General features: G+C 39.5%; 9 non-coding genes across 9 annotated transcripts; all 9 read left to right on the top strand.

The window, feature by feature from the left end:
- The first annotated feature begins 635 nt into the window (after positions 1-635).
- trnat-agu lies at positions 636-709 on the top strand. Its single transcript has one exon. It is a non-coding gene; the product is annotated as a tRNA-Thr (tRNA).
- A 455-nt stretch (positions 710-1164) lies between these two features.
- On the top strand, positions 1165-1246 carry trnas-uga. Its single transcript has one exon. It is a non-coding gene; the product is annotated as a tRNA-Ser (tRNA).
- Positions 1247-3976: 2730 nt separating this feature from the next.
- Positions 3977-4058, top strand: trnas-uga. The gene has a single exon. It is a non-coding gene; the product is annotated as a tRNA-Ser (tRNA).
- Positions 4059-8726: 4668 nt separating this feature from the next.
- Positions 8727-8808, top strand: trnas-uga. Its single transcript has one exon. It is a non-coding gene; the product is annotated as a tRNA-Ser (tRNA).
- A 2396-nt stretch (positions 8809-11204) lies between these two features.
- Positions 11205-11285, top strand: trnas-uga. The gene has a single exon. It is a non-coding gene; the product is annotated as a tRNA-Ser (tRNA).
- Positions 11286-13664: 2379 nt separating this feature from the next.
- trnas-uga lies at positions 13665-13746 on the top strand. The gene has a single exon. It is a non-coding gene; the product is annotated as a tRNA-Ser (tRNA).
- Positions 13747-16134: 2388 nt separating this feature from the next.
- trnas-uga lies at positions 16135-16216 on the top strand. Its single transcript has one exon. It is a non-coding gene; the product is annotated as a tRNA-Ser (tRNA).
- A 2384-nt stretch (positions 16217-18600) lies between these two features.
- On the top strand, positions 18601-18682 carry trnas-uga. Its single transcript has one exon. It is a non-coding gene; the product is annotated as a tRNA-Ser (tRNA).
- Positions 18683-21066: 2384 nt separating this feature from the next.
- trnas-uga lies at positions 21067-21148 on the top strand. The gene has a single exon. It is a non-coding gene; the product is annotated as a tRNA-Ser (tRNA).
- The last annotated feature ends 1472 nt before the right edge of the window (positions 21149-22620 follow it).

Consider the following 22620-nt stretch of genomic DNA (forward strand, 5'->3'; position numbering starts at 1 on the left):
AATAATTTCTTCACATTAGTATAATCACAGCTCTGTTCACTAGCTCATTGTATTTTTGCAATTCTCTTAGTGGTTAAAGTGCCTGTCTTGTAAACAGGAGATCCTGAGTTCAAATCCCAGCAGTGACTGATTATCAGTTAATTATCTTCATACATTCTTTGCCTCTTTATTTTCAACAAGGGCAACAAACTTAATACCTGATTTACCACATCCGAAAAGTTAAATGTAGCGTTAGGCTATTAACAATTTAAGTTTAAAACCACGGTATGATCCATACAGAAAGTTACATTTTATTATAAATCTCAACACTGCGCACGGCATGTCTCCCTGTTTAATGACACTGTTTAATGTCAAGTTGTCTTAATAAGGACACTCCAAAGAAATTGAATGCCAAGTTATCATGACAAATACATCTTCTGGTAATGTCATCCTGGTTAATGTCAAGTTATCATTACAAAGACATCCCAAACAAATGCAATGTCAACTTGTCATGACCAAGACAACTTTTGGTAATGTCACTTTGATTAATGTCAGGTTGTCATAATCAAGACAACCCAAACAATGTCAACTCGTCATGACAAAAAAAAACTTCAAGTAACGTGTTATCAATTTTAATATTATGGCTGTTCCATGGAGGTGCTGTGGCTTAGTTGGTTAAAGTGCCTGTCTAGTAAACAGGAGATCCTGGGTTCAAATCCCAGCAGCGCCTTGTTGTTGCAGAGATAACAAATTTAACAAGGAGGACTTTTTACCCTTTCATATTAACTTCTGCTAAAACACAACAAACTGCTTGTTGAATTTAAAACAAATCAACGGAAAGTTGCATTTATAAGAGAATGATTAGAAGACAGAAGGTTAAGAGTTCAAACTTTACTTGTTTCTGATGCATGAAGAACAGATAAGAATGGAAAAGTACAGTTCAATTCCTGTAGCTACTGCTAGGCACACATGTATTCTTCCAGAGATCATCTACAGGTGTCAGCAAACTTTAACCAAGGTACTTGTTGTATAGGCCCCCTTCTGATGTTCCCCCCTTGCACTTTAGTTAGGTCTGTTAGGGCACATGGAGGTCTCATTGTGAAATAAACAAGTGATTTACAGCTGTCTTTTTGAAACATTTATGGAAAAAAATATACAATATATATATCATATATCAATGAACCAGCTGTGATGGCCGAGTGGTTAAGGCGTTGGACTTGAAATCCAATGGGGTTTCCCCGCGCAGGTTCAAACCCTGCTCACAGCGATCCTGGCTACTAAATACTTCTTTAGTATCACTTGACATGAAGATACAATCTTAACATTAATGTCTGCAGAACAGTAGAATTCCTATCACTTGGCTGTCATGTTGCTAGAAGTCCTAACTGATTACACATGGAGGGGTTTACACAACCACAGAATTTGAATCAATACAGTAATCCCAGAAATAAAACGTTTGGAGGACGAGAGGGAACAAGTTGCTACAAACGACGAGCCTGAGTGCGAGTGTGGCCATGGAAAGAGAACCAATCAGCATCATTTGTCAAAAAAACGTTGCTCTCACTCACATTGGCCCTCATTTATCAACCTAACGTAGAAACCAGCGCAGATATGAGCGCAGAAATCCTCTTACGACAGGCTTCACGTGTGATTCATGAAACGTGCGTATCACACCAATCCAAGCGTAAGAATGGTCGTTCATTGATAAATGCAGCGGCTGGAAACGATCGTAATTTAAATATCACGCCCCAATATATTCTCGGTTTTGAGGCCTCGCCCCTACAATTTATGACATGGCGAGACCTGATCTGGCTGAGAAGCGGCACTTTTCAGAGGTGGAGATTGAAACCCTGATATCTCAGATTCATTTGCACTAACGTGTACTTTTTGGCAACCTGAAAACTGTTATTAAAGGCTATAGAAAGAATGCGGAATGGAAAGAGATCACTGATGCGGTCAACAGTGTTGCCGTAATAAATCGGACTCTAGCTGAAGTTTATTTAATTTAAACATGCTTGACATATGTATTCTAGTCCTAATTATAGGCTTCTATTGCAATCTCTTAGGCCTACATGTAGGTGTACTTATATTTAAATAAACACACGGTAGCGATCCAGACTTTATGCTTTTATTTTACTTATGTTTTTTTTGAGTCAGAACGAGGCAACAGCTGAGGGAGAGTGCGTGTCCTCCGCCCCCCTTGCTGGACCACCACCTCAACCCTGTCTCCTGACCAAGCCGAAATAACTCGGTCAATGGCAGAAATAAATCATTCACTTGAAAGAGAAACAAAAACCTGAAGAATAAATAAAAAGGTTGTGCATCGTCATGTTTCCTGTATTGAATATCATTGCCAAACATAACACTATAGGCTGCCTTTTAAAAGCGAGGAATAATATCTTGTCTTATTTGTATAGCTTCCAGTTGCGGTGTGCTGGACACTGCTCTCTGAGCATCGGGTCATCTGGCTCCATCAATACATTTATGGCACCGTGTATTCCAGGGACGGACTGGGGCTAAAAAACAGCCCTGGACTTTCTCCCAAATAGGCCCATCATCCGGCCATTTGCCCGTAGCCGTGCGCGACAGACATTAGCCAGGATGTCCTGATACTATGCCACAATACTGTAGCCTATCAGACAAGGTATTCACAGCAAGTAACATCAAAAGCAATGATGAAAATTTGGCTTGTGTTTATTAATGAAGCCTCAGCCTTCAAAAACTAAAAATGTACAATGCCATTACATCTGCATTGAAAATAAAATACAAATAATGAAATATCACTGGCTACAGAAACCCCAAATTACACAAACTTGTAATTATAAAACAGTACAGAGTATTACTGACAACACTTTCAGTGATAAAGTAGGCTACTTGCTGTACTTGAACATGGGGATTAGATATATTGTAGGCCTATACCAAAACTACACTGAGAGTGTTAGTTACTATATACTATAACTATTCAAATATAAATGTATATAACATGTGTTGCTTTGTATTAAATAATTAGCATTGAATAACCTATTTAATATTTTCTCAGTCATATTACACTTTTGATTCATATTAAGGCTGTGAAATGATGAAAATGACTAGGCCCTATCAATTTTGTCTGTGAAGCTTTCACAAACAACCACCAGGTGTTTGCCAGTTCCACAATAGTAAACGCAATATATGAAAGTATATAATATATATATAAAAGAAAATATATTTTTTGGTTAAACTTTTGGTAACATTTGGTGAATTATTTAGCCCCCTTGTTAGCATGTTTAGAGTGGTATGCATACCTGATGTTTTACCGTTTAATTTAATACCATAGTCTTCATCCTAGCAGCAAAAGTAAGCTCACTACAACCTCTCATATACATCCAAGTGAAATCGTGTTTCAAATTAACCTAACAGAAATGATTAAATACGTTAAGTTTGACAGCACTAAATGGCACGATCAGTTTCGTAATCATGATGCACACACATGTTGAGCTGACTATGCAATTTGCTAAGATAGGGATAAAGGCAGCCTAAAATGTTTCCTGCTCCTGGGATTTACCAGTATTGCTGATGTGAAATTAACTCACGTCAAAGAATTTCAAATATACTCTCGTCTAATGATGTAGGCCGACTCTTCTTCTTCAGTTTTATTTTTACACGTAGCATATAGGCCTAAGTGATTGTATTTGCGCCCCCTGCTGTTGGCTGTTAATATCGCTTTAATAGACTTTTTTGTGCTGACGGCCGTTGGTTGGACGGCCTTTCTGGACTTTTCCAGAACGCACAGATTGTCAGTCCGTCCCTGGTGTCTTCCTGCGCGATGTTGTGCAGAACCCCACAGGCTAAAACAATGTTGCAGACCGGCGCATAGAGGTCTTCTAAAAGAGCCAGATCTGCCATTGCTGATAAGTGATCAACTGATGACTTCTCCTTCTCCTTTTAAACCCTTGTCTTGCCTCTTAACAGTCTCTCCCGAAACAATCTGACTGGACGAAGAATGCCCAGTGAATCAGCTGTGATGACCGAGTGGTTAAGGCGTTGGACTTGAAATCCAATGAGGTTTCCCCGCGCAGGTTCAAACCCTGCTCACAGCGATCAGCTGCTAAATAATTCTTTAGTATCACTTGACATGAAGATACAATCTTAACATTAATGTCTGCAGAACAGTAGAATTCCTACTACTTGGCTGTCATGTTGCTAGAAGTCCTAACTGATTAGACATGGCACAATAATCACAGAAATAAAACGTTTGGAGGACGAGGGGGAACGAGCTGCTACCAAAGACGAGCCTGAGTGTAGGCTAACAGGAAGTTAAGTAGCCCAGCCTCCCAAACAGCTGTGAGTGTGGCTACGGAAAGAAAACCAATCTGCATCATTTGTCAAAAAAAACGTTGCTCTTGCTCACATTATGTTAGAACACACAACTATATATGCAAGATGCAATACAAATTACGGCTAGGGCCGTAAGAATTTAAGTATGTACATGTTTAAATTATTGTCCTAATTATAGGCTTCTATTGCAATCTCTTAGGCCTACATGTAGGTGTACTTATATTTAAATAAACACACGGTAGCGATCCGGAGTTTATGCTTTTATTTTACTTATGTATATGTTTTTAGTCAGAACGAGGCAACAGCTGAGGGAGAGTGCGTGTCCTCTGCCCCCCTTGCTGGACCACCACCACGACCCTGTCTCCTGACAGCCCTGGGGCTGGAAAACCAAGCCGAAATAACTCAGTCAATGGCAGAAATAAATCATTCACTTGAAAGAGAAACAAAAACCTGAAGAATAAATAAAAAGGTTGTGCATCGTCATGTTTCCTGTATTGAATATCATTGCCAAACATAACACTATAGGCTGCCTTTTAAAAGCGAGGAATAATATCTTGTCTTATTTGTATAGCTTCCAGTTGGGGTGTGCTGGACACTGCTCTCTGGGCATCGGGTCATCTGGCTCCATCAATACATTTATGGCACTGTGTATTCCAGGGACGGACTGGGGCTAAAAAACAGCCCTGGACTTTCTCCCAAATAGGCCCATCATCCGGCCATTCGCCCGTAGCCGTGCGCGACAGACACTAGCCAGGATGTCCTGATACTATGCCACAATACTGTAGCCTATCAGACAAGGTATTCACAGCAAGTAACATCAAAAGCAATGATGAGAATTGGGGTTGTGTTTATTAATGAGGCCTCAGCCTTCAAAAACTAAAAATGTACAATGCCATTACATCTGCATTGAAAATAAAATACAAATAATGAAATATCACTGGCTACAGAAACGCCAAATTACACAAACTTGTAATTATAAAACAGTACAGAGTATTACTGACAACACTTTCAGTGATAAAGTAGGCTACACTGAACATGGGGATTAGATATATTGTAGGCCTATACCAAAACTACACTGAGAGTGTTAGTTACTATATACCAGAGGTGGAAAGTAACGAAATACATTTACTCACGTTACTGTATTGAGTAGTTTTTTTGTGTATTTTGGATTCTTTAAGTAGTTTTTAAAATCGGTATTTTAAAATGTACTTGATTACATTTTGAGTGAAGGATTGTATTTCGCTACATTATAAATCCCATCCGTTACTGAGTAAAAAAAAAAAAAAGCGAAAGGAAGAAAAAACATCGAGCCCTGAATGACTACACCAGACCATAGACTGTAATGCACCCTGAATGCACCAGCATTCTTTATTTTGCGCGAACGTGTGCAGCTTCTTCTTCTCTGGTTGTAAGTCGCAATTAAAAAGAAGTAGAAGAAGAACTGCACCGTCGGACCCATGTATGTCGGACCTGGAACTGAGAGGGAGACGTTTTAGCATGGACGTAAATCAGCTGTTATCCCTCAAAAATGACTTGACTGAAGCAGAGTGCGCACCGACATCTGAAGCTTGGCTAGATAATTATGCTCCAAAGCAACAATGATCCAGGGATGCAGCAGTCAGGACCAGCTTTATGATAAACTACAAAGTCGCCAAAACAGTAAGCCATTTTCTGAAGGGGAGGTAATTAAAGAGTGTTTGGTGGACTCTGCTGCGCTAATATTCCCAGAGTAAAAAGAGACGTTTGAGAACGTGTCGCCTGATATAAAATTAATATTGAGCAGAATTAAGTTTAGCCTATTGGTCCGGCCCTCCACAACAGTCCCTGTTTCTCATGTGGCCCATTGGGAAAATGAATTGCCTACTCCTGCCAGGACAACGTATGTAGGAGACTGGCTGAATTTATTCACATACATCTAATTAGCTCATACGGGCTACTTAGGTGTGTAGAAGCTAGCTGCTAGTCTGGGCTGTAACATTAGGATCTGTTTATATTAATATACAGTATCTCACAAAAGTGAGTACACCCCTCACATTTTAGTAACTATTTCATTATATCTTTTAATGGGACAACACTGAAGAAATTACACTTAGCTATAATGTAAAGTATTAAGTGTCCAGCTTGTATATCAGTGTAAATGTGCTGTCCCCTCAAAATAACTCAACACACAGCCATTAATGCCTAAACTGCTGGCAACTAAAGTCACTACACCCCTATGTTAAATTCCCATACAAGCAGGCAGATTTTTATTTTTAAAGGCCAGTTATTTCATGGATCCAGGATACTATGCATCCTGATAAAGTTCCCTTGGCCTTTGGAATTAAAATAGCCCCCCCACATCATCACATACACTTCACCATACCTAGAGATTGCCATGGTTTTATGTCGGTTAGCCTAATAGCTGGTTTGATTTGCATTGAGAGATGATTTTATGGAAAGTACCCCATGCCAATCTCTAGGTATGGTGTAGATGATGATAATGGGAACTATCAAAGGCAAAGGAACCTAATCAAGATGCACAGTATCCTGGATCCATGAAATAACCTGGTATATATATAAAATTCCTGCCTTTATTGAACTCGATTTAACATAGGGGTGTACTCACTTTAGTTGCTAGCAGTTTAGACATTAATGGCTGTATGTTGAGTTATTTTGAGGGGACAGCACATTTACAATGTTATACAAGCTGTACATTTAATACTTTACACTGGAGCAACGTGTAATTGCTTCAGTGTTGTCCCATTAAAAGATATAATTAAATATTTACTAAAATGTGAGGGGTGTACTCACTTTTGTGAAATACTGTAATTAACAGTCTATGGGTCTAACCCATTTATAGTGAAAAACATGTGATTTGGCCTTGATTTGCATTATAACTGTTGTTTGTTTGTGAAGAAAAGAAGGATGGCCCTCAGAACTAACAATGTATGGTACTTTTACTTTCAATTGATTGTTTGAAAACATTTTATGGGATGGTCCAAACTAAAATTGCACATTATATCTTTCTAAGGGTCTTAAATAATGTGTGATATGGGTTATGTTGTTATTACATGTGTATACATTTGTATAGATGTTTATACCCTTGTATAGATTTGTCTTTAATTAAAAACAAAAATAATTTTGGATTTATGACCCCTTGTCCTATTTTCTCTACATGGGAGAGATCGCCCCCCCCCCCCACCGTTTTACAGTAAAAAAAAAAATGTAACTAAATAACTTTTACTTAAAGTACATTTTGAATGAGTTACTTATTACTTTTACTTGAGTATTTTTTCAGATAGGTATTTTTAATTGTACTTGAGTAATGTTTAATCAAAGTATTTGTACTTTTACTTGAGTACAATATTTTAGTACTTTTTCCACCTCTGCTATATACTATAACTATTCAAATATAAATGTATATAACATGTGTTGCTTTGTGTTAAAGAATTAGCATTGAATAACCTATTTAATATTTTCTCAATGTCATATTACACTTTTGATTCATATTAAGGCTGTGAAATGATGAAAATGACTAGGCCCTATCAATTTTGTCTGTGAAGCTTTCACAAACAACCACCAGGTGTTTGCCAGTTCCACAATAGTAAACGCAATATATGAAAGTATATAATATATATATAAAAGAAAATATATTTTTTGGTTAAACTTTTGGTAACATTTGGTGAATTATTTAGCCCCCTTTCCTGTTTGTTAGCATGTTTAGAGTGGTATGCATACCTGATGTTTTACCGTTTAATGTAATACCATAGTCTTCATCCTAGCAGCAAAAGTGAGCTCACTACAACCTCTCATATACATCCAAGTGAAATCGTGTTTCAAATTAACCTAACAGAAATGATTAAATACGTTAAGTTTGACAGCACTAAATGGCACGATCATTTTCGTAATCATGATGCACACACATGTTGAGCTGACTATGCAATTTGCTAAGATAGGGATAAAGGCAGCCTAAAATGTTTCCTGCTCCTGGGATTTACCAGCATTGCTGATGTGAAATTAACTCACGTCAAAGAATTTCAAACATACTCTCGTCTAATGATGTAGGCCGACTCTTCTTCTTCAGTTTTATTTTTACACGTAGCATATAGGCCTAAGTGATTGTATTTGCGCCCCCTGCTGTTGGCTGTTAATATCGCTTTAATAGACTTTTTTGTGCCGACGGCCGTTGGTTGGACGGCCTTTCTGGACTTTTCCAGAACGCACAGATTGTTAGTCCGTCCCTGGTGTTTTCCTGCGCGATGTTGTGCAGAACCCCACAGGCTAAAACAATGTTGCAGACCGGCGCATAGAGGTCTTCTAAAAGAGCCAGATCTGCAATTGCTGCTAAGTGATCAACTGATGACTTCTCCTTCTCCTATTAAACCCTTGTCTTGCCTCTTAACAGTCTCTCCCGAAACAATGTGACTGGACGAAGAATTCCCAGTGAATCAGCTGTGATGGCCGAGTGGTTAAGGCGTTGGACTTGAAATCCAATGGGGTTTCCCAGCGCAGGTTCAAACCCTGCTCACAGCGATCAGCTGCTAAATAATTCTTTAGTATCGCTTGACATGAAGATACAATCCTAACAGCAGAACAGTAGAATTCCTACTACTTGGCTGTCATGTTGCTAGAAGTCCTAACTGATTAGACATGGCACAATAATCACAGAAATAAAACGTTTGGAGGATGAGGGGGAACGAGCTGCTACCAAAGACGAGCCTGAGTGTAGGCTAACAGGAAGTTAAGTAGCCCAGCCTCCCAATCAGCTGTGAGTGTGGCTACGGAAAGAGAACCAATCTGCATCATTTGTCAAGAAAACGTTGCTCTCGCTCACATTATGTTAGAACACACAACTATAAATGCAAGATGCAATACAAACTACGGCTAGGGCCATAAGAATTTAAGTATTTACATGTTTAAATTATTGTCCTAATTATAGGCTTCTATTGCAATCTCTTAGGCCTACATGTAGGTGTACTTATATTTAAATAAACACACGGTAGCGATCCAGAGTTTATGCTTTTATTTTACTTATGTTTTTTTTGAGTCAGAACGAGGCAACAGCTGAGGGAGAGTGCGTGTCCTCTGCCCCCCTTGCTGGACCACCACCTCGACCCTGTCTCCTGACAGCCCTGGGGCTGGAAAACCAAGCCGAAATAACTTCGGTCAATGGCAGAAATAAATCATTCACTTGAAAGAGAAACAAAAACCTGAAGAATAAATAAAAAGGTTGTGCATCGTCATGTTTCCTGTATTGAATATCATTGCCAAACATAACACTATAGGCTGCCTTTTAAAAGCGAGGAATAATATCTTGTCTTATTTGTATAGCTTCCAGTTGGGGTGTGCTGGACACTGCTCTCTGGGCATCGGGTCATCTGGCTCCATCAATACATTTATGGCACCGTGTATTCCAGGGACGGACTGGGGCTAAAAAACAGCCCTGGACTTTCTCCCAAATAGGCCCATCATCCGGCCATTCGCCCGTAGCCGTGCGCGACAGACACTAGCCAGGATGTCCTGATACTATGCCACAATACTGTAGCCTATCAGACAAGGTATTCACAGCAAGTAACATCAAAAGCAATGAGAATTGGGGTTGTGTTTATTAATGAAGCGCCTCAGCCTTCAAAAACCAAAAATGTACAATGCCATTACATCTGCATTGAAAATAAAATACAAATAATGAAATATCACTGGCTACAGAAACCCCAAATTACACAAACTTGTAATTATAAAACAGTACAGAGTATTACTGACAACACTTTCAGTGATAAAGTAGGCTACTTGCTGTACTTGAACATGGGGATTAGATATATTGTAGGCCTATACCAAAACTACACTGAGAGTGTTAGTTACTATATACTATAACTATTCAAATATAAATGTATATAACATGTGTTGCTTTGTGTTAAAGAATTAGCATTGAATAACCTATTTAATATTTTCTCAGTCATATTACACTTTTGATTCATATTAAGGCTGTGAAATGATGAAAGTAACTAGGCCCTATCAATTTTGTCTGTGAAGCTTTCACAAACAACCACCAGGTGTTTGCCAGTTCCACAATAGTAAACGCAATATATGAAAGTATATAATATATATATAAAAAAAAAAAAAAATATATTTTATGGTTAAACTTTTGGTAACATTTGGTGAATTATTTAGCCCCCTTTCCTGTTTGTTAGCATGTTTAGAAGTGGTATGCATACCTGCTGATGTTTTACCGTTTAATGTAATACCATAGTCTTCATCCTAGCAGCAAAAGTGAGCTCACTACAACCTCTCATATACATCCAAGTGAAATCGTGTTTCAAATTAACCTAACAGAAATGATTAAATACGTTAAGTTTGACAGCACTAAATGGCACGATCATTTTCGTAATCATGATGCACACACATGTTGAGCTGACTATGCAATTTCGCTAAGATAGGGATAAAGGCAGCCTAAAATGTTTCCTGCTCCTGGGATTTACCAGTATTGCTGATGTGAAATTAACTCACGTCAAAGAATTTCAAACATACTCTCGTCTAATGATGTACGCCGACTCTTCTTCTTCAGTTTTATTTTTACACGTAGCATATAGGCCTAAGTGATTGTATTTGCGCCCCCTGCTGTTGGCTGTTAATATTGCTTTAATAGACTTTTTTGTGCCGACGGCCGTTGGTTGGACGGCCTTTCTGGACTTTTCCAGAACGCACAGATTGTCAGTCCGTCCCTGGTGTCTTCCTGCGCGATGTTGTGCAGAACCCCACAGGCTAAAACAATGTTGCAGACCGGCGCATAGAGGTCTTCTAAAAGAGCCAGATCTGCAATTGCTGCTAAGTGATCAACTGATGACTTCTCCTTCTCCTATTAAACCCTTGTCTTGCCTCTTAACAGTCTCTCCCGAAACAATCTGACTGGACGAAGAATGCCCAGTGAATCAGCTGTGATGGCCGAGTGGTTAAGGCGTTGGACTTGAAATCCAATGGGGTTTCCCGCGCAGGTTCAAACCCTGCTCACAGCGATCAGCTGCTAAATAATTCTTTAGTATCGCTTGACATGAAGATACAATCCTAACAGCAGAACAGTAGAATTCCTACTACTTGGCTGTCATGTTGCTAGAAGTCCTAACTGATTAGACATGGCACAGTAATCACAGAAATAAAACGTTTGGAGGACGAGGGGGAACGAGCTGCTACCAAAGACGAGCCTGAGTGTAGGCTAACAGGAAGTTAAGTAGCCCAGCCTCCCAATCAGCTGTGAGTGTGGCTATGGAAAGAGAACCAATCTGCATCATTTGTCAAAAAAACGTTGCTCTCGCTCACATTATGTTAGAACACACAACTATATATGCAAGATGCAATACAAAATACGGCTAGGGCCCTAAGAATTTAAGTATGTACATGTTTAAATTATTATCCTAATTATAGGCTTCTATTGCAATCTCTTAGGCCTACATGTAGGTGTACTTATATTTAAATAAACACACGGTAGCGATCCGGACTTTATGCTTTTATTTTACTTATGTTTTTTTTGAGTCAGAACGAGGCAACAGCTGAGGGAGAGTGCGTGCCCTCCGCTCCCCTTGCTGGACCACCACCTCGACCCTGTCTCCTGACAGCCCCAGGGCTGGAAAACCAAGCCGAAATAACTCGGTCAATGGCAGAAATAAATCATTCACTTGAAAGAGAAACAAAAACCTGAAGAATAAATAAAAAGGTTGTGCATCGTCATGTTTCCTGTATTGAATATCATTGCCAAACATAACACTATAGGCTGCCTTTTAAAAGCGAGGAATAATATCTTGTCTTATTTGTATAGCTTCCAGTTGGGGTGTGCTGGACACTGCTCTCTGGGCATCGGGTCATCTGGCTCCATCAATACATTTATGGCACCGTGTCTTCCAGGGACGGACTGGGGCTAAAAACAGCCCTGGACTTTCTCCCAAATAGGCCCATCATCCGGCCATTCACCCGTCTCTCGACAGACACTAGCCAGGATGTCCTGATACTATGCCACAATACTGTAGCCTATCAGACAAGGTATTCACAGCAAGTAACATCAAAAGCAATATGAGAATTGGGGTTGTGTTTATTAATGAGGCCTCAGCCTTCAAAACATAAAATGTACAATGCCATTACATCTGCATTGAAAATAAAATACAAATAATGAAATATCACTGGCTACAGAAACCCCAAATTACACAAACTTGTAATTATAAAACAGTACAGAGTATTACTGACAACACTTTCAGTGATAAAGTAGGCTACTTGCTGTACTTGAACATGGGGATTAGATATATTGTAGGCCTATACCAAAACTACACTGAGAGTGTTAGTTACTATATACTATAACTATTCAAATATAAATGTATATAACATGTGTTGCTTTGTATTAAAGAATTAGCATTGAATAACCTATTTAATATTTTCTCAATGTCATATTACACTTTTGATTCATATTAAGGCTGTGAAATGATGAAAATGACTAGGCCCTATCAATTTTGTCTGTGAAGCTTTCACAAACAACCACCAGGTGTTTGCCAGTTCCACAATAGTAAACGCAATATATGAAAGTATATAATATATATATAAAAGAAAATATATTTTTTGGTTAAACTTTTGGTAACATTTGGTGAATTATTTAGCCCCCTTTCCTGTTTGTTAGCATGTTTAGAGTGGTATGCATACCTGTTGTTTTACCGTTTAATGTAATACCATAGTCTTCATCCTAGCAGCAAAAGTGAGCTCACTACAACCTCTCATATACATCCAAGTGAAATCGTGTTTCAAATTAACCTAACAGAAATGATTAAATACGTTAAGTTTGACAGCACTAAATGGCACGATCATTTTCGTAATCATGATGCACACACATGTTGAGCTGACTATGCAATTTGCTAAGATAGGGATAAAGGCAGCCTAAAATGTTTCCTGCTCCTGGGATTTACCAGTATTGCTGATGTGAAATTAACTCACGTCAAAGAATTTCAAACATACTCTCGTCTAATGATGTACGCCGACTCTTCTTCTTCAGTTTTATTTTTACACGTAGCATATAGGCCTAAGTGATTGTATTTGCGCCCCCTGCTGTTGGCTGTTAATATTGCTTTAATAGACTTTTTTGTGCCGACGGCCGTTGGTTGGACGGCCTTTCTGGACTTTTCCAGAACGCACAGATTGTCAGTCCGTCCCTGGTGTCTTCCTGCGCGATGTTGTGCAGAACCCCACAGGCTAAAACAATGTTGCAGACCGGCGCATAGAGGTCTTCTAAAAGAGCCGGATCTGCAATTGCTGCTAAGTGATCAACTGATGACTTCTCCTTCTCCTATTAAACCCTTGTCTTGCCTCTTAACAGTCTCTCCCGAAACAATGTGACTGGACGAAGAATTCCCAGTGAATCAGCTGTGATGGCCGAGTGGTTAAGGCGTTGAACTTGAAATCCAATGGGGTTTCCCCGCGCAGGTTCAAACCCTGCTCACAGCGATCAGCTGCTAAATAATTCTTTAGTATCGCTTGACATGAAGATACAATCCTAACAGCAGAACAGTAGAATTCCTACTACTTGGCTGTCATGTTGCTAGAAGTCCTAACTGATTAGACATGGCACAATAATCACAGAAATAAAACGTTTGGAGGACGAGGGGGAACGAGCTGCTACCAAAGACGAGCCTGAGTGTAGGCTAACAGGAAGTTAAGTAGCCCAGCCTCCCAATCAGCTGTGAGTGTGGCTACGGAAAGAGAACCAATCTGCATCATTTGTCAAGAAAACGTTGCTCTCGCTCACATTATGTTAGCACACACAACTATAAATGCAAGATGCAATACAAACTACGGCTAGGGCCCTAAGAATTTAAGTATGTACATGTTTAAATTATTGTCCTAATTATAGGCTTCTATTGCAATCTCTTAGGCCTACATGTAGGTGTACTTATATTTAAATAAACACACGGTAGCGATCCGGAGTTTATGCTTTTATTTTACTTATGTATTTTTTTAGTCAGAACGAGGCAACAGCTGAGGGAGAGTGCGTGTCCTCTGCCCCCCTTGCTGGACCACCACCACGACCCTGTCTCCTGACAGCCCTGGGGCTGGAAAACCAAGCCGAAATAACTCGGTCAATGGCAGAAATAAATCATTCACTTGAAAGAGAAACAAAAACCTGAAGAATAAATAAAAAGGTTGTGCATCGTCATGTTTCCTGTATTGAATATCATTGCCAAACATAACACTATAGGCTGCCTTTTAAAAGCGAGGAATAATATCTTGTCTTATTTGTATAGCTTCCAGTTGGGGTGTGCTGGACACTGCTCTCTGGGCATCGGGTCATCTGGCTCCATCAATACATTTATGGCACCGTGTATTCCAGGGACGGACTGGGGCTAAAAAACAGCCCTGGACTTTCTCCCAAATAGGCCCATCATCCGGCCATTCGCCCGTAGCCGTGCGCGACAGACACTAGCCAGGATGTCCTGATACTATGCCACAATACTGTAGCCTATCAGACAAGGTATTCACAGCAAGTAACATCAAAAGCAATGATGAGAATTGGGGTTGTGTTTATTAATGAGGCCTCAGCCTTCAAAAACTAAAAATGTACAATGCCATTACATCTGCATTGAAAATAAAATACAAATAATGAAATATCACTGGCTACAGAAACCCCAAATTACACAAACTTGTAATTATAAAACAGTACAGAGTATTACTGACAACACTTTCAGTGATAAAGTAGGCTACTTGCTGTACTTGAACATGGGGATTAGATATATTGTAGGCCTATACCAAAACTACACTGAGAGTGTTAGTTACTATATACTATAACTATTCAAATATAAATGTATATAACATGTGTTGCTTTGTGTTAAAGAATTAGCATTGAATAACCTATTTAATATTTTCTCAATGTCATATTACACTTTTGATTCATATTAAGGCTGTGAAATGATGAAAATGACTAGGCCCTATCAATTTTGTCTGTGAAGCTTTCACAAACAACCACCAGGTGTTTGCCAGTTCCACAATAGTAAACGCAATATATGAAAGTATATAATATATATATAAAAGAAAATATATTTTTTGGTTAAACTTTTGGTAACATTTGGTGAATTATTTAGCCCCCTTTCCTGTTTGTTAGCATGTTTAGAGTGGTATGCATACCTGTTGTTTTACCGTTTAATGTAATACCATAGTCTTCATCCTAGCAGCAAAAGTGAGCTCACTACAACCTCTCATATACATCCAAGTGAAATCGTGTTTCAAATTAACCTAACAGAAATGATTAAATACGTTAAGTTTGACAGCACTAAATGGCACGATCATTTTCGTAATCATGATGCACACACATGTTGAGCTGACTATGCAATTTGCTAAGATAGGGATAAAGGCAGCCTAAAATGTTTCCTGCTCCTGGGATTTACCAGTATTGCTGATGTGAAATTAACTCACGTCAAAGAATTTCAAACATACTCTCGTCTAATGATGTACGCCGACTCTTCTTCTTCAGTTTTATTTTTACACGTAGCATATAGGCCTAAGTGATTGTATTTGCGCCCCCTGCTGTTGGCTGTTAATATTGCTTTAATAGACTTTTTGTGCCGGCGGTCGCGTTGGTTGGACGGCCTTTCTGGACTTTTCCAGAACGCACAGATTGTCAGTCCGTCCCTGGTGTCTTCCTGTGCCGATGTTGTGCAGAACCCCACAGGCTAAAACAATGTTGCAGACCGGGACATAGAGGTCTTCTAAAAGAGCCGGATCTGCAATTGCTGCTAAGTGATCAACTGATGACTTCTCCTTCTCCTATTAAACCCTTGTCTTGCCTCTTAACAGTCTCTCCGAAACAATGTGACTGGACGAAGAATTCCCAGTGAATCAGCTGTGATGGCCGAGTGGTTAAGGCGTTGGACTTGAAATCCAATGGGGTTTCCCCGCGCAGGTTCAAACCCTGCTCACAGCGATAAGCTGCTAAATAATTCTTTAGTATCGCTTGACATGAAGATACAATCCTAACAGCAGAACAGTAGAATTCCTACTACTTGGCTGTCATGTTGCTAGAAGTCCTAACTGATTAGACATGGCACAATAATCACAGAAATAAAACGTTTGGAGGACGAGGGGGAACGAGCTGCTACCAAAGACGAGCCTGAGTGTAGGCTAACAGGAAGTTAAGTAGCCCAGCCTCCCAATCAGCTGTGAGTGTGGCTACGGAAAGAGAACCAATCTGCATCATTTGTCAAGAAAACGTTGCTCTCGCTCACATTATGTTAGCACACACAACTATAAATGCAAGATGCAATACAAACTACGGCTAGGGCCATAAGAATTTAAGTATTTACATGTTTAAATTATTGTCCTAATTATAGGCTTCTATTGCAATCTCTTAGGCCTACATGTAGGTGTACTTATATTTAAATAAACACACGGTAGCGATCCGGAGTTTATGCTTTTATTTTACTCATGTATTTTTTTAGTCAGAACGAGGCAACAGCTGAGGGAGAGTGCGTGTTCTCTGCCCCCCTTGCTGGACCACCACCACGACCCTGTCTCCTGACAGCCCTGGGGCTGGAAAACCAAGCCGAAATAACTCGGTCAATGGCAGAAATAAATCATTCACTTGAAAGAGAAACAAAAACCTGAAGAATAAATAAAAAGGTTGTGCATCGTCATGTTTCCTGTATTGAATATCATTGCCAAACATAACACTATAGGCTGCCTTTTAAAAGCGAGGAATAATATCTTGTCTTATTTGTATAGCTTCCAGTTGGGGTGTGCTGGACACTGCTCTCTGGGCATCGGGTCATCTGGCTCCATCAATACATTTATGGCAACGTGTATTCCAGGGACGGACTGGGGCTAAAAACAGCCCTGGACTTTCCCCAAATAGGCCCATCATCCGGCCATTCGCCCCGTAGCGTCGCGACAGACACTAGCCAGGATGTCCTGATACTATGCCACAATACTGTAGCCTATCAGACAAGGTATTCACAGCAAGTAACATCAAAAGCAATGATGAGAATTGGGGTTGTGTTTATTAATGAGGCCTCAGCCTTCAAAAACTAAAAATGTACAATGCCATTACATCTGCATTGAAAATAAAATACAAATAATGAAATATCACTGGCTACAGAAACCCCAAATTACACAAACTTGTAATTATAAAACAGTACAGAGTATTACTGACAACACTTTCAGTGATAAAGTAGGCTACTTGCTGTACTTGAACATGGGGATTAGATATATTGTAGGCCTATACCAAAACTACACTGAGAGTGTTAGTTACTATATACTATAACTATTCAAATATAAATGTATATAACATGTGTTGCTTTGTGTTAAAGAATTAGCATTGAATAACCTATTTAATATTTTCTCAATGTCATATTACACTTTTGATTCATATTAAGGCTGTGAAATGATGAAAATGACTAGGCCCTATCAATTTTGTCTGTGAAGCTTTCACAAACAACCACCAGGTGTTTGCCAGTTCCACAATAGTAAACGCAATATATGAAAGTATATAATATATATATAAAAGAAAATATATTTTTTGGTTAAACTTTTGGTAACATTTGGTGAATTATTTAGCCCCCTTTCCTGTTTGTTAGCATGTTTAGAGTGGTATGCATACCTGATGTTTTACCGTTTAATGTAATACCATAGTCTTCATCCTAGCAGCAAAAGTGAGCTCACTACAACCTCTCATATACATCCAAGTGAAATCGTGTTTCAAATTAACCTAACAGAAATGATTGAATACGTTAAGTTTGACAGCACTAAATGGCACGATCATTTTCGTAATCATGATGCACACACATGTTGAGCTGACTATGCAATTTGCTAAGATAGGGATAAAGGCAGCCTAAAATGTTTCCTGCTCCTGGGATTTACCAGCATTGCTGATGTGAAATTAACTCACGTCAAAGAATTTCAAACATACTCTCGTCTAATGATGTAGGCCGACTCTTCTTCTTCAGTTTTATTTTTACACGTAGCATATAGGCCTAAGTGATTGTATTTGCGCCCCCTGCTGTTGGCTGTTAATATTGCTTTAATAGACTTTTTTGTGCCGACGGCCGTTGGTTGGACGGCCTTTCTGGACTTTTCCAGAACGCACAGATTGTTAGTCCGTCCCTGGTGTTTTCCTGCGCGATGTTGTGCAGAACCCCACAGGCTAAAACAATGTTGCAGACCGGCGCATAGAGGTCTTCTAAAAGAGCCAGATCTGCAATTGCTGCTAAGTGATCAACTGATGACTTCTCCTTCTCCTATTAAACCCTTGTCTTGCCTCTTAACAGTCTCTCCCGAAACAATGTGACTGGACGAAGAATTCCCAGTGAATCAGCTGTGATGGCCGAGTGGTTAAGGCGTTGGACTTGAAATCCAATGGGGTTTCCCCGCGCAGGTTCAAACCCTGCTCACAGCGATCAGCTGCTAAATAATTCTTTAGTATCGCTTGACATGAAGATACAATCCTAACAGCAGAACAGTAGAATTCCTACTACTTGGCTGTCATGTTGCTAGAAGTCCTAACTGATTAGACATGGCACAATAATCACAGAAATAAAACGTTTGGAGGATGAGGGGGAACGAGCTGCTACCAAAGACGAGCCTGAGTGTAGGCTAACAGGAAGTTAAGTAGCCCAGCCTCCCAATCAGCTGTGAGTGTGGCTACGGAAAGAGAACCAATCTGCATCATTTGTCAAGAAAACGTTGCTCTCGCTCACATTATGTTAGAACACACAACTATAAATGCAAGATGCAATACAAACTACGGCTAGGGCCATAAGAATTTAAGTATTTACATGTTTAAATTATTGTCCTAATTATAGGCTTCTATTGCAATCTCTTAGGCCTACATGTAGGTGTACTTATATTTAAATAAACACACGGTAGCGATCCAGAGTTTATGCTTTTATTTTACTTATGTTTTTTTTGAGTCAGAACGAGGCAACAGCTGAGGGAGAGTGCGTGTCCTCTGCCCCCCTTGCTGGACCACCACCTCGACCCTGTCTCCTGACAGCCCTGGGGCTGGAAAACCAAGCCGAAATAACTTGGTCAATGGCAGAAATAAATCATTCACTTGAAAGAGAAACAAAAACCTGAAGAATAAATAAAAAGGTTGTGCATCGTCATGTTTCCTGTATTGAATATCATTGCCAAACATAACACTAGAGGCTGCCTTCTAAAAGCGAGGAATAATATCTTGTCTCATTTGTATAGCTTCCAGTTGGGGTGTGCTGGACACTGCTCTCTGGGCATCGGGTCATCTGGCTCCATCAATACATTTATGGCACCGTGTATTCCAGGGACGGACTGGGGCTAAAAAACAGCCCTGGACTTTCTCCCAAATAGGCCCATCATCCGGCCATTCGCCCGTAGCCGTGCGCGACAGACACTAGCCAGGATGTCCTGATACTATGCCACAATACTGTAGCCTATCAGACAAGGTATTCACAGCAAGTAACATCAAAAGCAATGAGAATTGGGGTTGTGTTTATTAATGAAGCCTCAGCCTTCAAAAACTAAAAATGTACAATGCCATTACATCTGCATTGAAAATAAAATACAAATAATGAAATATCACTGGCTACAGAAACCCCAAATTACACAAACTTGTAATTATAAAACAGTACAGAGTATTACTGACAACACTTTCAGTGATAAAGTAGGCTACTTGCTGTACTTGAACATGGGGATTAGATATATTGTAGGCCTATACCAAAACTACACTGAGAGTGTTAGTTACTATATACTATAACTATTCAAATATAAATGTATAGAACATGTGTTGCTTTGTATTAAAGAATTAGCATTGAATAACCTATTTAATATTTTCTCAGTCATATTACACTTTTGATTCATATTAAGGCTGTGAAATGATGAAAATGACTAGGCCCTATCAATTTTGTCTGTGAAGCTTTCACAAACAACCACCAGGTGTTTGCCAGTTCCACAATAGTAAACGCAATATATGAAAGTATATAATATATATATATAAAAGAAAATATATTTTTTGGTTAAACTTTTGGTAACATTTGGTGAATTATTTAGCCCCCTTTCCTGTTTGTTAGCATGTTTAGAATGGTATGCATACCTGATGTTTTACCGTTTAATTTAATATCATAGTCTTCATCCTAGCAGCAAAAGTGAGCTCACTACAACCTCTCATATACGTCCAAGTGAAATCGTGTTTCAAATTAACCTAACAGAAATTATTAAATACGTTAAGTTTGACAGCACTAAATGGCACTATCATTTTCATAATCATGATGCACACACATGTTGAGCTGACTATGCAATTCGCTAAGATAGGGATAAAGGCAGCCTAAAATGTTTCCTGCTCCTGGGATTTACCAGTATTGCTGATGTGAAATTAACTCACGTCAAAGAATTTCAAACATACTCTCGTCTAATGATGTAGGCCGACTCTTCTTCTTCAGTTTTATTTTTACACGTAGCATATAGGCCTAAGTGATTGTATTTGCGCCCCCTGCTGTTGGCTGTTAATATTGCTTTAATAGACTTTTTTGTGCCGACGGCCGTTGGTTGGACGGCCTTTCTGGACTTTTCCAGAACGCACAGATTGTCAGTCCGTCCCTGGTGTCTTCCTGCACGATGTTGTGCAGAACCCCACAGGCTAAAACAATGTTGCAGACCGGCGCATAGAGGTCTTCTAAAAGAGCCAGATCTGCCATTGCTGATAAGTGATCAACTGATGACTTCTCCTTCTCCTGTTAAACCCTTGTCTTGCCTCTTAACAGTCTCTCCCGAAACAATCTGACTGGACGAAGAATGCCCAGTGAATCAGCTGTGATGGCCGAGTGGTTAAGGCGTTGGACTTGAAATCCAATGGGGTTTCCCCGCGCAGGTTCAAACCCTGCTCACAGCGATCAGCTGCTAAATAATTCTTTAGTATCACTTGACATGAAGTTACAATCTTAACAGCAGAACAGTAGAATTCCTACTACTTGGCTGTCATGTTGCTAGAAGTCCTAACTGATTAGACATGGCACAGTAATCACAGAAATAAAACGTTTGGAGGACGAGGGGGAACGAGCTGCTACCAAAGACGAGCCTGAGTGTAGGCAAACAGGAAGTTAAGTAGCCCAGCCTCCCAATCAGCTGTGAGTGTGGCTATGGAAAGAGAACCAATCTGCATCATTTGTCAAAAAAAAACGTTGCTCTCGCTCACATTATGTTAGCACACACAACTATATATGCAAGATGCAATACAAAATATGGCTAGGTCCGTAAGAATTTAAGTATGTACATGTTTAAATTATTATCCTAATTATAGGCTTCTATTGCAATCTCTTAGGCCTACATGTAGGTGTACTTATATTTAAATAAACACACGGTAGCGATCCGGAGTTTATGCTTTTATTTTACTTATGTTTGTTTTGAGTCAGAACGAGGCAACAGCTGAGGGAGAGTGCGTGTCCTCCGCCCCCCTTGCTGGACCACCACCACGACCCTGTCTCCTGACAGCCCCGGGGCTGGAAAACCAAGCCGAAATAACTCAGTCAATGGCAGAAATAAATCATTCACTTGAAAGAGAAACAAAAACCTGAAGAATAAATAAAAAGGTTGTGCATCGTCATGTTTCCTGTATTGAATATCATTGCCAAACATAACACTATAGGCTGCCTTTAAAGCTTAGCGAGGAATAATATCTTGTCTTATTTGTATAGCTTCCAGTTGGGGTGTGCTGGACACTGCTCTCTGGGCATCGGGTCATCTGGCTCCATCAATACATTTATGGCACCGTGTATTCCAGGGACGGACTGGGGCTAAAAACAGCCCTGGACTTTCTCCCAATAAGGCCCATCATCCGGCCATTCGGCCCGCGTCCGTGCGACAGACACTAGCCAGGATGTCCTGATACTATGCCACAATACTGTAGCCTATCAGACAAGGTATTCACAGCAAGTAACATCAAAAGCAATGATGAGAATTGGGGTTGTGTTTATTAATGAGGCCTCAGCCTTCAAAAACTAAAAATGTACAATGCCATTACATCTGCATTGAAAATAAAATACAAATAATGAAATATCACTGGCTACAGAAACCCCAAATTACACAAACTTGTAATTATAAAACAGTACAGAGTATTACTGACAACACTTTCAGTGATAAAGTAGGCTACTTGCTGTACTTGAACATGGGGATTAGATATATTGTAGGCCTATACCAAAACTACACTGAGAGTGTTAGTTACTATATACTATAACTATTCAAATATAAATGTATATAACATGTGTTGCTTTGTGTTAAAGAATTAGCATTGAATAACCTATTTAATATTTTCTCAATGTCATATTACACTTTTGATTCATATTAAGGCTGTGAAATGATGAAAAT

The sequence above is a fragment of the Perca fluviatilis genome, chromosome 24 (genome assembly GCF_010015445.1).
Source record: "Perca fluviatilis chromosome 24, GENO_Pfluv_1.0, whole genome shotgun sequence".
NCBI lineage: Eukaryota > Metazoa > Chordata > Actinopteri > Perciformes > Percidae > Perca > Perca fluviatilis.